General features: G+C 41.1%; 1 protein-coding gene across 2 annotated transcripts in view; it reads left to right on the top strand.

Moving 5' to 3' along the window:
• The first annotated feature begins 629 nt into the window (after positions 1 to 629).
• Positions 630 to 13,458, top strand: part of LOC135542088 (protein kinase C delta type-like) — a 36,805-nt gene continuing 23,976 nt past the window's right edge. For both annotated transcript variants that reach the window (XM_064968739.1, XM_064968741.1), the window contains exon 1: positions 630 to 882. The gene's annotated coding sequence lies outside the window, so the exon portion shown is untranslated. The remainder of the gene's footprint in view (positions 883 to 13,458) is intronic.

Below are 13,458 nucleotides of genomic sequence, written 5' to 3' on the forward strand. Positions count from 1 at the left end.
GTGTGCCTTGAATTCTAAATAAATCAGTGACAGTGTCATCAGCAATGCACCCCCACACATCACACCTCCTCCTCCATGCTTCACGGTGGGAACCACACATGCGAAGATCATCCGTTCACCTACTCTGCGTCTCACAAAGATACAGCGGTTCGAACCAAAAAATCTAAAATTTTAGACTCACCAAGCAATTCTCTTCTTATTATTGGTGTCCTTTAGTTGTGGTTTCTTTGCAGCAATTCGACCATGAAGGCCTGATTCACGCAGTCTCCACTGAACAGTTGATGTTGAGATGTGTCTGTTACTGAAACTCTGTGAAGCATTTATTTGGGCTGCAATTTCTGAGGCAGGTAACTCTAATGAACTTATCCTCAGCAGCAGAGGTAACTCTGGGTCTTCCTTTCCGGTGGCGGTCCTCATGAGAGCCAGTTTCATCATAGCGCCTGATGGTTTTTGCGAGTGCACTTGAAGAAACTTCCAAAGTTTGTGGGTGTGTGATATGGAGGTTGGAGAAATGTTTATTTTGACAATATAAAGAACAACTTCTATAAACAATGGCAACACTGCCATGTTGCACTCAGTCTTGCTGTTGGAAAACCACATTAATGTTCGACTTTCAGATGTTGCAGATGCACCTCCCCCGACTTCACTCCTCGACTTTCGTCTACAGTCGGTTGCTTTCGCCTCACCACTCAAACGAAACCCCTCTCTCTCTCCCCCTCTGCGAATGCACCTGCCCGACGTCACCAATGACAAGCCTGCGAGTGAGCGAACGGTCGAATGTTTCCTCAAACACACTCTATATTTCCAGTGTAAGATCCCTGTCAGTCTAGGTGCCGAGCACAAGGGAAAGCAAACTTGATCAGGAACACTTTGAACACGAAGGTAAGTCGACTCCCTAACTTTTAAATCATTGCAACAGTATTGGAGGAAATCTTTAATAGTTGACAGAATTAAGATACTTGACAAATCAGACAGTATAACTGCACATTGACAGCACCAGGGGAGGACTTACTTTCGATATTCGCACACGTGCATTATATATATATATATATATTTGTAACTAATTTTAGTGTATTTTAAAGTTTGAGTGAGACTTTGACACTACCGCGTCTGCTGATTGTTGAAAATGAGCAAGTTGGCTACAAAATAATCACTGCGGTAACCTATGCGCGCTTCAAAGCACAAAAACCGTTGCGAGAACCCTCCATCTCTGTTGATGTAGGTAACCCATGTTCTGTAGGAATCCTTACACAAACTTTTCTCGATTGCTCTTGGTAGATTAACTGTCTGTCAAATGTTTTTTGGTTAGTCATTTAATACGCATTACTCACGTTCAGTTTCTGTGAGAATGAAGTTGAGCAAAAATAAACATCAAGCAATTTATCCTTGTCTAGTGTATTTCTTTCCATGGGTCTTGATGCTATCATGGTATTTAGAATGGATTGTTATTTGTGCGGAGGGATCTTGCTAATTTCAGCCACCGCCAGTCCTTGATGTGTGATATTTCACTTAAATTTTTCTCCACACATACCACAATATTCGAATTGTATATTACCATGTTTGCCACATATGAGTCACTCCTGTTTGCTAGTGCCACTTGCGATCTAGGAATGTTGCACCACAAGTCCACAACCCCAAATTGTGTAATTTGTTGTCCATGGTGCCAATCACCACATAGTACAGTACGTTTATACAGTATGTGATTTATAAATTAAAGATTTGTAGACACTGGCCCAGTTGTTTTTCAACATGTGTCTGTGCTGCCTACTGAGAGGAAATTTGCAGAAAGATGGTCAACTAATTATTTTGGTGAGGTTGAATTCCTTGTACTCAGTGGTGTCTGGAGAAATTAAGATACTAAAATGTTTCCCAAACAGCACGCCAGGCGAAGGAAAGGTGCCCCGTGTGAAAAATGATTTGAGAAACAGTGACATGTACCTAAAAGGCTAAATCCCATATTGGGCCAACTTAAGATGTATTGTGCATGTAGATGAATATTAGGCATACTATTGAAATTGATAAATGAGGCCGTCACCTGAATCAGAAATTCACAAGTTTCAGAGTTTTTTTTTTTTCTTGACAACAACATTGGATGTTTTAAGTCCACAACAATGGGTTCTGGGAAAAATCTAAAAAATTAGGATTTGTGAGTGTAGTTACCCTTTAATTCAAGTGGCAGCCACCTAGCACTGTTTGGTTAGCAGTGTTTCTGTAGTGCACATGAGATGGAGTTTGCAAAACAGATGGCCACTGGGTTGATGCAAGGTATCATGATATCATTCTACCAGGTAGGCATAGGCTACTTTGTAGCTAGTTAACGTTTCATTGAGAAGATTTCTGGGAAAGCCTTTCCATCTACGGGTCAAAAGACAGTATGGCCTATCATTAGCATCACTATATTTTCCCTGTTCCTTAATGGTTTGAAACCTGGATGTTTTACTTTTTATTATGAGGCATGTCTTACTGTAATATCTGCTATGCTCTTTTAGTGAGAGATGTAACGACAATATTTGAAAACGGTGATTCGTAAAGCCAATGAGAGCTCACCAGAGGAGAAGCCAGTGAGATGATGATGATGATGTTGTATCGCGTCACCCAGAATGTGTAGACTCTCGAGCACGAGCAATGACTGCTACAAGTATGCGTTTGTAATTTATGCCGTAGTGTCAAATCGTTACAGCTCTGACAAACTCTTTACACGCAATGTTATTCAATTCCAAATGTATTGGCTAGATACAGTGCCTTGCGAAAGTATTCGGCCCCCTTGAACTTTGCGACCTTTTGCCACATTTCAGGCTTCAAACATAAAGATATAAAACTGTATTTTTTTGTTGAGAATCAACAACAAGTGGGACACAATCATGATGTGGAACGACATTTATTGGATATTTCAAACTTTTTTAACAAATCAAAAACTGAAAAATTGGACGTGCAAAATTATTCAGCCCCCTTAAGTTAATACTTTGTAGCGCCACCTTTTGCTGCGATTACAGCTGTAAGTCGCTTGGGGTATGTCTATCAGTTTTGCACATCGAGGGACTGAAATGTTTTCCCATTCCTCCTTGCAAAACAGCTCGAGCTCAGTGAGGTTGGATGGAGAGCATTTGTGAACAGCAGTTTTCGGTTCTTTCCACAGATTCTCGATTGGATTCAGGTCTGGACTTTGACTTAGCCATTCTAACACCTGGATATGTTTATTTTTGAACCATTCCATTGTAGATTTTGCTTTATGTTTTGGATCATTGTCTTGTTGGAAGACAAATCTCCGTCCCAGTCTCAGGTCTTTTGCAGACTCCCATCAGGTTTTCTTCCAGAATGGTCCTGTATTTGGCTTCATCCATCTTCCCATCAATTTTAACCATCTTCCCTGTCCCTGCTGAAGAAAAGCAGGCCCGAACCATGATGCTGCCACCACCATGTTTGACAGTGGGGATGGTGTGATGAGCTGTGTTGCTTTTACGCCAAACATAACGTTTTGCATTGTTGCCAAAAAGTTCAATTTTGGTTTCATCTGACCAGAGCACCTTCTTCCACATGTTTGGTGTGTCTCCCAGGTGGCTTGTGGCAAACTTTAAACAACACTTTTTATGGATATCTTTAAGAAATGGCTTTCTTCTTGCCACTCTTCCATCAAGGCCAGATTTGTGCAATATATGACTGATTGTTGTCCTATGGACAGAGTCTCCCACCTCAGCTGTAGATCTCTGCAGTTCATCCAGAGTGATCATGGGCCTCTTGGCTGCATCTCTGATCAGTCTTCTCCTTGTATGAGCTGAAAATTTAGAGGGACGGCCAGGTCTTGGTAGATTTGCAGTGGTCTGATACTCCTTCCATTTCAATATTATCGCTTGCACAGTGCTCCTTGGGATGTTTAAAGCTTGGGAAATCTTTTTGTATCCAAATCCGGCTTTAAACTTCTTCACAACAGTATCTCGGACCTGCCTGGTGTGTTCCTTGTTCTTCATGATGCTCTCTGCGCTTTTAACGGACCTCTGAGACTATCACAGTGCAGGTGCATTTATATGGAGACTTGATTACACACAGGTGGATTGTATTTATCATCATTAGTCATTTAGGTCAACATTGGGTCATTCAGAGATCCTTACTGAACTTCTGGAGAGAGTTTGCTGCACTGAAAGTAAAGGGGCTGAATAATTTTGCACGCCCATTTTTTCAGTTTTTGATTTGTTAAAAAAGTTTGAAATATCCAATAAATGTCGTTCCACTTCATGATTGTGTCCCACTTGTTGTTGATTCTTCACAAAAAAATACAGTTTTATATCTTTATGTTTGAAGCATGAAATGTGGCAAAAGGTCGCAAAGTTCAAGGGGGCCGAATACTTTCGCAAGGCACTGTATTTAAACTCTGCGAGACAGCGTGGGTTCCAGAATCCTCAAGACCCCGTGAAGAATGTTGTGGTGTGTGACCCTCCCCCCTGTCTGTGCCACATCATTTAGAGAGTACAGGAAAGAAGTTCCTCCTTTGCTGTCTTATCTGTTAGCCTTCGTTGATACCTAACCTGGCCGTTTTTGTACTTGACCATACTACTTCATTGCCTTGCCAATGACTTGTTTGGCAAGACAACAAGTCGACTAAGGCAGAAACAGTGTGTCACCCAGGCTACATATTTTGTCAGATACAGTTTTTCATTATCTCTTTGACAGGCCACAATAGCACAGTGAAGGTAATCCTATACACAGTAGGAGACAGGAGAGGTGTGTCTACTTGCTACTACCGCTGTGACAGCTGCTCAGTGAAGAGCTCCCAATGCAGCACTAATCAACAAGGAAGCACAACAAATATGGCCAGCTACCCTCTATGGATCTGCTAGAACACCATGTGTGAGCTTGTACATGTGATTTATACGTTGGTTTAATTGACTCTGCTTTGATTCTCTCTCTCAAATTATTAAGCTGAGGCTAAAGACTACTAATAACACTCTACAATAGCATAGCCAATAAGGCAAACTCTTTTTAAGAGGGTGAGTCATCTTTTTGAAGCGCAACTGTCTTTTTGTCCTTAATCTCTGGAAGGAGAGAGATGGTGGTAGAGCAGAGGTTCTTAAACTTTTTTCGCCAGTAATGACCTCACCATGTAAAAAAGTTATACAATCAACGGGCAATGTTAACTTTTGTAATTGAGACTATGACAGTCTATTAGTAATCCGTTGGCCAGTACTTTTGACTATTTCAATCTGAAGGAAGTATGGTATGAAGTGACTGAAATGCATCAGGAAGGTATTTGGAAGTTCAGAAGCTCATTCAGGCAATCATTTTGTATGATCTTCTGTGTGGAAAAGGACGTAATCATTTAATGACGATCTTTCCCTTCCCATTCTGATTTTAGTTAGTGTCTGGTCTTGTCCACCTTGTTATAATGAGTCGTGCGCAGCTTGTGGGCATTGTATGACAGACTGTGTGTTTTATAATCCTGTTTGCCACCTTAACACAGACCTTTTGTTGTCTGCTCTGTTGTGGTTTAGGCTACATGGCAATGATGTATTATTTATTCATTTTGACCAGAACTGCTCCCAGCACATCACACACAGCGAAAGTGAGTGGAAGAGAAACACGGGTAATTGGGCTGAGTCTACAACACGCTCCCATACTCCATTATTTATCCCAGCAGTTAGAGAGGTGATGAGTTAGCTTCTTTTTTTTTATTATACACGTTCTGCTACTTATAGTGACACTCTCGAAACACGTTCTCTCTGTCACCCACCTTGGATGACAGCAGTCTAGTAGTACCCAATGTTGCCTTCTTACGTCATTTAGCATCTCTCTCAGCACCATGCTTGTCTCCATCCCACCCTGTGGTGTATTGTTTGTCGGTCTACCTCAGTCCCCACTGTGCTCTCTGTTGTCTGGCCATTGCACGAGGCTGTCTGCGGCTTGTGGTAATCAAGACCGTGTGGACTGTGAGCAAAGCAGAAATGGATACCTTAATGCAGAGAGAGAGGCGCCTACACGACCACACGCACTAATGAGCAGCATTCCTGTTATACTGAGTGTGAATGAGCAGGTTTAGGGCATGCAGCAGGAACTAGATTTTTATATTTGTTACATTAAATGCATTATGTGGGTGGAATGCTGTAACAACACAGAATAGAACAAATAATAAAAGTCCCATGATGGTAGTGACTTCCCATTACTCCTTATTTTATTAACCATTTATTCCCATTTCCTTTTAATAAAATATTTATTTTATTTGACTTTATTTCATTATAAATAATCTGCTACCTATGCTGTCTGACAAAATCACTATTTTAGTAGTTATTTCAAGTAAATAAGGCATACTTTTATCAATCACTTAGATAATGTATTTTCCGGTAGTGATACCTCGCAAGTGACTGCTTTCTATCCCTCTCGTGCGTTCTCTCTTCTCTCGGTTAACGAGGTCTCCGTGTCTGCTCAACACAGGTCGGACAAGTAAGCGGACGTGCAATGGATTATGGTCATTGTAGTTAGTTTAGCACTGGAAATGTGGTAATTATGTAGAATATTGGCTTGTTGGAAACCTCAACTCCCTACTACATAGCACAGCTTGATCTGATTTATCTCTTCAGAAACGGAGCATCGAGTTCACAGAGGGGGAAAAAAACAGAATGAAATGTAATTCAAATAATTGAACCTACGTCGGTCAATTAAGTTGTTTAAAAACCGAAAAATTACCATTTTAACCCATAGCCACAGGCAAAAAGCTTAAGGCCGTCGCTCAAAAATGATAATGGCAACAATTTAGTGTAACCCTTTATGTATCACAAGGACATTGTGTAAGTGTTTGTATTGATTTGAGAGTCGGGTAAGCACGGTGGGGAAAGTGAATGCGAAAGCACTCCATGGCCACATACACTGCTCTGACCTTGAACTTGTTATTCCACCCCCTCTGACTTTCTCTGTCTGTCTGGTTGGAATGTCTCATTGACCTGTGTGTGTTGGTTTCTGCCCATGTGCGCTCTAGGCTGTGTCTGCTGTCATGACCTCTGTCAGTGTGTGGTGTAGGTAGAGTGATGCATTATCTGATGGACGGGAAAGGAAGGTTTTCATTTACTCAGTATAGTCTCTACTGTAGAATATAAACTTCCTCACACTCAAAGTTATAAGGGGTGTTAAAGTGATATGCAAAACTGTAGAAATGGGTTTACATATTATATTACAGAGTGTGTTGTAAGACAGGTCCAGATAGAATCAAAAGCCCAAAATGCTAGTAACACTATCAAATCTATTGCCACAGCAGTCGTCACCATTAAAGAGAGCATGTCATGGTAGTTTTTATTTATTTTGTTTGTCTTAGGTGAAAGTGGAACACTTTAGGGGATGGTCATATTCCAAGTTGATCACAAAAGTGTCCTTAAATATTCACTAATCATTGTAATCCCCCTCCCTAAACGGGAAGCCTGGGTCCAATGCACAAAATTGGGTCCAATGCACAAAATCAGCTGAAAAAAATGGTGAGAACCTGGTCTAAATCGGTGGTGCCTCGCAACACATCAAACCAATCAAATGCCTTGTTTGGGCGGAGGAGCTCAATAGATTAGTGTCGTAGGTGCAATTGTGCATGAGTTTTGGCTGTGAAATCGCAGATTAAGACCCCATCAAAATATGTTGATGTAGCCTATACCTTGTTTGTGGTGAACCGTATGACTGTAACAGGAGCAAACATAACCTTTTGCAAAGTAAATCTTCTTTATTGCGACTTGACCTCACACGGGCTTTAGAAGAGATAATGGGACCTGTCACGCTGAGTGATGGGTTTTCAAAAGCAGAATGTGACTCCTGTCGCAATCTTCTACTCATATAAAAGTATATACAGTGCTTTCGGGAAAGTATTCAGAACCCTTGACATTTTCCATGTTTTGTTACATTACAGCCTTATTCTAAAATAGATTAAATTGTTTGTTTCCCTCATCAATCTACACACAATATCCCATAATGACAGCAAAAACAAGATTTTAGAAATGTTAACAAATGTATAAAAAATTTGAAATAAATATAAAATGTACATAAGTATTCAGACCCTCTACTCAGTACTTTGTTGAAGCACCTTTGGCAGCAATTACAGCCTCACGTTTTTTGGGTATGACGCTAAGTTTGACACATCTGTATTTGGGGAGTTTCTCACATTCCTCTCTGCAGATCCTCTCAAGGTCTGTCAGGTTGGATGGGGAGTGTCGCTACACAGCTATTTTTAGGTCTCTCGAGATGTTCAATCGGGTTCAAATCCGGGCTCTGGCTGGGCCATTCAAGGACATTCAGAGACTTGTCTCCGAAGCCTCTCCTGCTTTGTCTTGGCTGTGTGCTTAGGGTCGCTGTCCTATTGGAAAGTGAACCCCCTGAACACTCTGGAGCAGGTTTTCATCAAGTATCTCTCTGTACTTTGCTCCGTTCATCTTGCCCTCGATCCTGACTAGTCTCCCAGTCCCTGCAGCTGAAAAACATCCCCATAGCATGATGCTGGCATCACCATGCTTTACTGTCCTTTAAAAAATATTTTTTACATTTAACCTTTATTGAACTAGGCAAGTCAGTTAAGAATAAATTCTTATTTACAATGAAGGCCTACCCCGGCCGAACCTGGACGACGCTGGGCCAATTGTGTGCCGCCCTATGGGACTCCCAATCAGAGCCGGATGTGATGCAGCCTGGATTCGAACCAGGGACTGTAGTGACTCCTCTTGCACTGAGATGCAGTGCCTTAGACCACTGCGCCTCTCGGGAGCCCAACCACCGTAGGGATGGTTCCATCAGACCAGAGAATCTTGTTTCTCATGGTCAGAGTCCAAGCAGGCTGTCATGTGCCTTTTTACTGAGGAGTGGCTTCCGTCTGGCCACTCTACCATAAAGGCCTGAGTTGTGGAATGCTGCAGAGATGGTTGTCCTTCTAGAAGGTTCTCCCAACTCCACAGAGGAACTCTGGAGCTCTGTCAGAGTTACCATCGGGTTCTTGGAGACCTCCCTGACCAAGGCCCTTCTCCCCCGGTTGCTCAGTTTGGCCAGCGGCCAGCTATAAGAAGAGTCTTGGTGATTCCTAACTGCTTCCATTTAAGAATGATGGAGGTCACTGTGTTCTTGGGGACCCTTAATGCTGAAAAAAAATTGCTACCCTTCCCCATATGTGTCTCGACACAATCCTGTCTCGGATCTCTATGGACTATTACTTTGACCTCATGGCATGGTTTTTGCTCTGACATGCACTGCCAAATGTGGGACCTTATAGACCGGTGTCTGTCATTCCAAATTATGTCCAATCAATTGAATTTACCACAGGTGGACTCCAATCAAGTTGTAGAAACATCTCAAGGATGATCAATGGAAACAGGATGCACCTGAGCTAAATTTCAAGTCTCATAGCAAAGGGTCTGAATACTTATGTAAATAAAGTATTTCTGTCTATTTCTAATAGATTTGGAGAGAAAGGAAAAATAAACACACAAAAAAACAGTTTTTGCTTTGTAATTATGGGGTATTGTGTGTAGATTGAGGGGGAAAAAATATTTAAACCATTTTAGTATAAGGCTGTAACAAAACAAAATGGGATTAAGTCAAGGGGTCTGAATACTTTCCAAATGCAATATACATAAATGTGCCAATGACATGGAAATAATTTCTGTTTTGTGAGGGAAAGTGCAAATTCTAGAGTTAGAACGAAAAGATGTGTCGCAGCTGTCTCAAACGCCAGAAGTACCAAAAGACTGTCTGTTCAGGAAAGCACTGAGAGTCTGGCGAGACGAGGCCTATTCAGGGACCCAGAGACAGATGACCGGCCGCCAGATATAGGAATTCAACTGCTACAAGCATCGTTTTTGGTGCAACCTCGACAAGTAGTGACAACTAAAGTGATCACAGTTTTTGGGTGGAATTGTCCTTTTTAATTATCTTTTGGTATTTGTTTCATTAGTCCGTTGTTGACGTAGTCCCAAAATGTTTTGCTTTCTCAGAAATCAAGTTTTCAAAATATGTCACTTTCAAAATACAGAAATCATCCCAGCATGATGTATTTTGCATCATATGCTGCAGTAGTATATGTCTTCAACATAGTCAGCCCAGAGCAATACCAAAGTATTTGATGCAAGAACTGCAAACACCATGTGCGCCTCACGAAATACCTCATCCAACATCCAGGGGTCCATGTCCAGTTTGAAATGGCACAGAAAGACAGCAGGACCGTTGCAGAGCAGACAGACCTCATGCAGTGATTTGATGAAGACTGTTAGCTGAAGCCAGAGTCTGGAAAGCACTCAACCTCAAGTAGATCTGAGACATCAACCATATAGTATGTGTGCTTCTTGATCAGAAGGTGTTTGCTTTGACACCTGGAAGGTGCTACCCAAGCTTCCAGAACTTTCAAATAAATCTGTTGCACAAATTGAACTACGAGGAACTAGTGAGGTGGATCAGCACCACAAACTGAACTTACACCGGGAGAAGAAGAAACGTTCCGCTCGTTTGGCATGCAGACAGAGAGGCACAAACGTTGACAGTTGATTTCAGCTGTAGTGCTGAGACCCTAGAATGGAAATGATCTTCAATTCCACAGAGAAGTAATGTAAGAAAGAGGAAATAAGACGTAGTACTGAAACCAATGAGAATGTAGACTCACAAAACACATGTATTTACTTTTATAATGTTACATTCTTTGTGGTGTAATTATTTGAATAGAACATATTGTGTTCCTTTTTTTACTGTTTATTTTGGGCATTATTTTTTTACTTACAATTTGATGTACTGTTAACATTGTTCCTGTTGTTGCTGTCTGAAACTGTATATCGGAATATGTTTTATGGGCTGTGATGTGTAAACTGCAAAAGCAGTAACACAACGGCTATAGCCTTTTCACAATTCTCTAGGCCAACACTGGGAGGAAAGCCCACACGTTTTCTGTTTTGAAAGTTGTGTAGTACACTTTACTTGTTTCATCCAGAAATGGCAACTACAAGTTAATTTACAATAGTCATAACATCCACTGAACATGGATGTTTCCAAATCTGGATTTTATTGGTCAAGTGAAAAGCGAAAGATTAAAAAAAATAACTTTATGAACAGGTAACTATGGGTGACAGGTCACATCTTGGCCCACTCTATACTTTAAATCAGTGGTTCCTAACCGGGGGTACTTGGCTTATCCACAGGGGGTACGGTGGATTCATGAGACCATAGGCTTACAGGTAAAATGCACATAATTCAGTTAGTGGTACAGTAACTGAAAAAGGTTGGGAACCACTGCTTTAGATAAATGAGTATTAGAACAAATCTTTAAGCTAAATGATTTATTTACAGTGTGTGTATGGCATACATTATACTCTTCCATACAGCTCAATGGTAAAAGGGCATGTTTCCACAACAATCAAATCTTAGACTGCATACCGTAAGGCTTTTGAAGTGTGAAGCAGACGAGACAATGCCTACAGTATTAATCCAAAGATCTAAGTTGTCATAAATCATCATCACTCAAGTGTTCATCATCCTCCAAAACCTCAGTGGTGATAGACAGTAAGGCTATTGCATGTCTCATTTCAGTAATGGGCAGAGCAGGTAATTTTTTTCCCTCATTTCAGAAAATTAAAAGAATTGCGCTCAGAAAGTTGACAATTTTGTCACAGTTACCCTCATTGACTGATGTGCAATAAACAGAGACACTGCAATGAACTCCTGATGCTCCTGATACCCAACTTGTCTAAAAGGCCCGTTTTATTGCTTCTTTAATCAGGACAACATTTTTCAGCTGTCCTAACATAATTGGAAAAGGGTTTTCTAATGATCAATTGACCTTTTAAAATGATGAACTTGGATTAGCTAACACAACATGCCATTGGAACACAGGAGTGATGGTTGCTGATAATGGGCCTCAGTATGTCTATGTAGATATTCCATTAAAAATCTGTCGTTTCCAGCTACAATAGTCATTTACATACATTTACAATGTCCACACTGTGTTTCTGATCAATTTGATGTTATTTTAATGGACAAAAAATGTGCTTTTCTTTCAAAAACAAGGACATTTCTAAGTGACCCTAAACTTTTGAACAGTAGTGTATATACTAAAATGCACAAGCACAACTGATCAAAGAATTAGCGGATAACACACATCAGACACTCATTTTACAAGTCAAATAATACCAGGGCATATCAAATCATAGGTACATACATATACACATGGTATGCCCCCCACCCCACATAGCTGCAACCATATCCACTCACCACTCCCTCTCACCACAAAGCCATACCTCCATCCCCCCCAAATCACCATTGAACCATTGTGTGGACCTCATCGACAGCCAATCCTATGAGACGCTTGTGGAACAATGACGTTTGAAGTAGGTCTCACCATTTCTCTGAGCCAATTAAAGTTTCTGGAGTCCAGAAGACACTTGTGTATTCACCCATGGCAATTTTCTTACACAGGTCAAAGTGAGAAGAAGGGTATGTGCCTGCTATTCCTTCAGAATACAAACCTGATCGTTGATTATTGTGAAACTACTATTACCATCCATGTATCCACTTTCAATAAATCACAGACTGTTGGCCACACTTGATACACTACACTTTTACCATAGCCTGTAGGTAAACTCACCAACATGTCTCTTTTCTTTGAGAGTGTTCAAGCAGAAGAGGGAGGGTTCTTGAAATGTAACAGCCAATCAAAATCTTGCATCTGGGAGCCAGTGGACCATTCAATACAGAATTCAATACAATACAGAATTCTCCAAACAACAATGTGATTTTGGAGGTGTGGCAAAATGAGACTACCCCCCCTCCCTACCTAATTTATGCTTGCTCTATTGCTCTAGTTGTGTGTAAGTACATATGGTTATCTTGCACAAGCAGCTGCCATATAGTTTAACCATATTAACACAAAGAGATGACGTATTAACAGACATAGAGTAGTAAATTACACTGACGCCCTTTTTTTCCAAAGTCAAAATGGCAATTTCAGTCACAATGAGCAATAACTTCAGTAGAAAACATTATTCTTTGAGTTGACACACACAGTAGCTATTATCTAATCCAGGCTGACGTAGGTTCAGGTTCATTATTGCGTGGAGGCTGTTTGCTTAACTTTAATTGCTAGGGCTGGGCCTGGCCCTGCTTAATAGACCCTCCTTGTCCTCTGGTTGGAGACATTTCTCCCCCCCATCTCTCCTCTCTCTCACATCTCAGGTTGCAGTCACTCTGGCCATCTAGGTCTAAGTAGAACTTTGTCAACAGCACAGAGAGCCTTTTACCGTTCAGAGGACACAGTCTTCGCTGCTCAGTCTTGGAGTCAGAGTGACAAAATGCTGTTTGAACTGAATTGAGCTTGGCCTGGAATAGCCTGGGTTCTAATCACATAATCCTGGTGCTAGAGGAATCCCACTGCTTGGGAAATGGTTTGTGTAAGATTGATTCTTAACATTGTGCACCAGCTGTGTTTGTCATATTTTCCGGGTGAGTGAACATTTGGTTGTGGTGGGGCCTGTG

This window comes from Oncorhynchus masou, chromosome 6, assembly GCF_036934945.1.
Source record: "Oncorhynchus masou masou isolate Uvic2021 chromosome 6, UVic_Omas_1.1, whole genome shotgun sequence".
NCBI classification, from domain to species: Eukaryota; Metazoa; Chordata; class Actinopteri; order Salmoniformes; family Salmonidae; genus Oncorhynchus; species Oncorhynchus masou.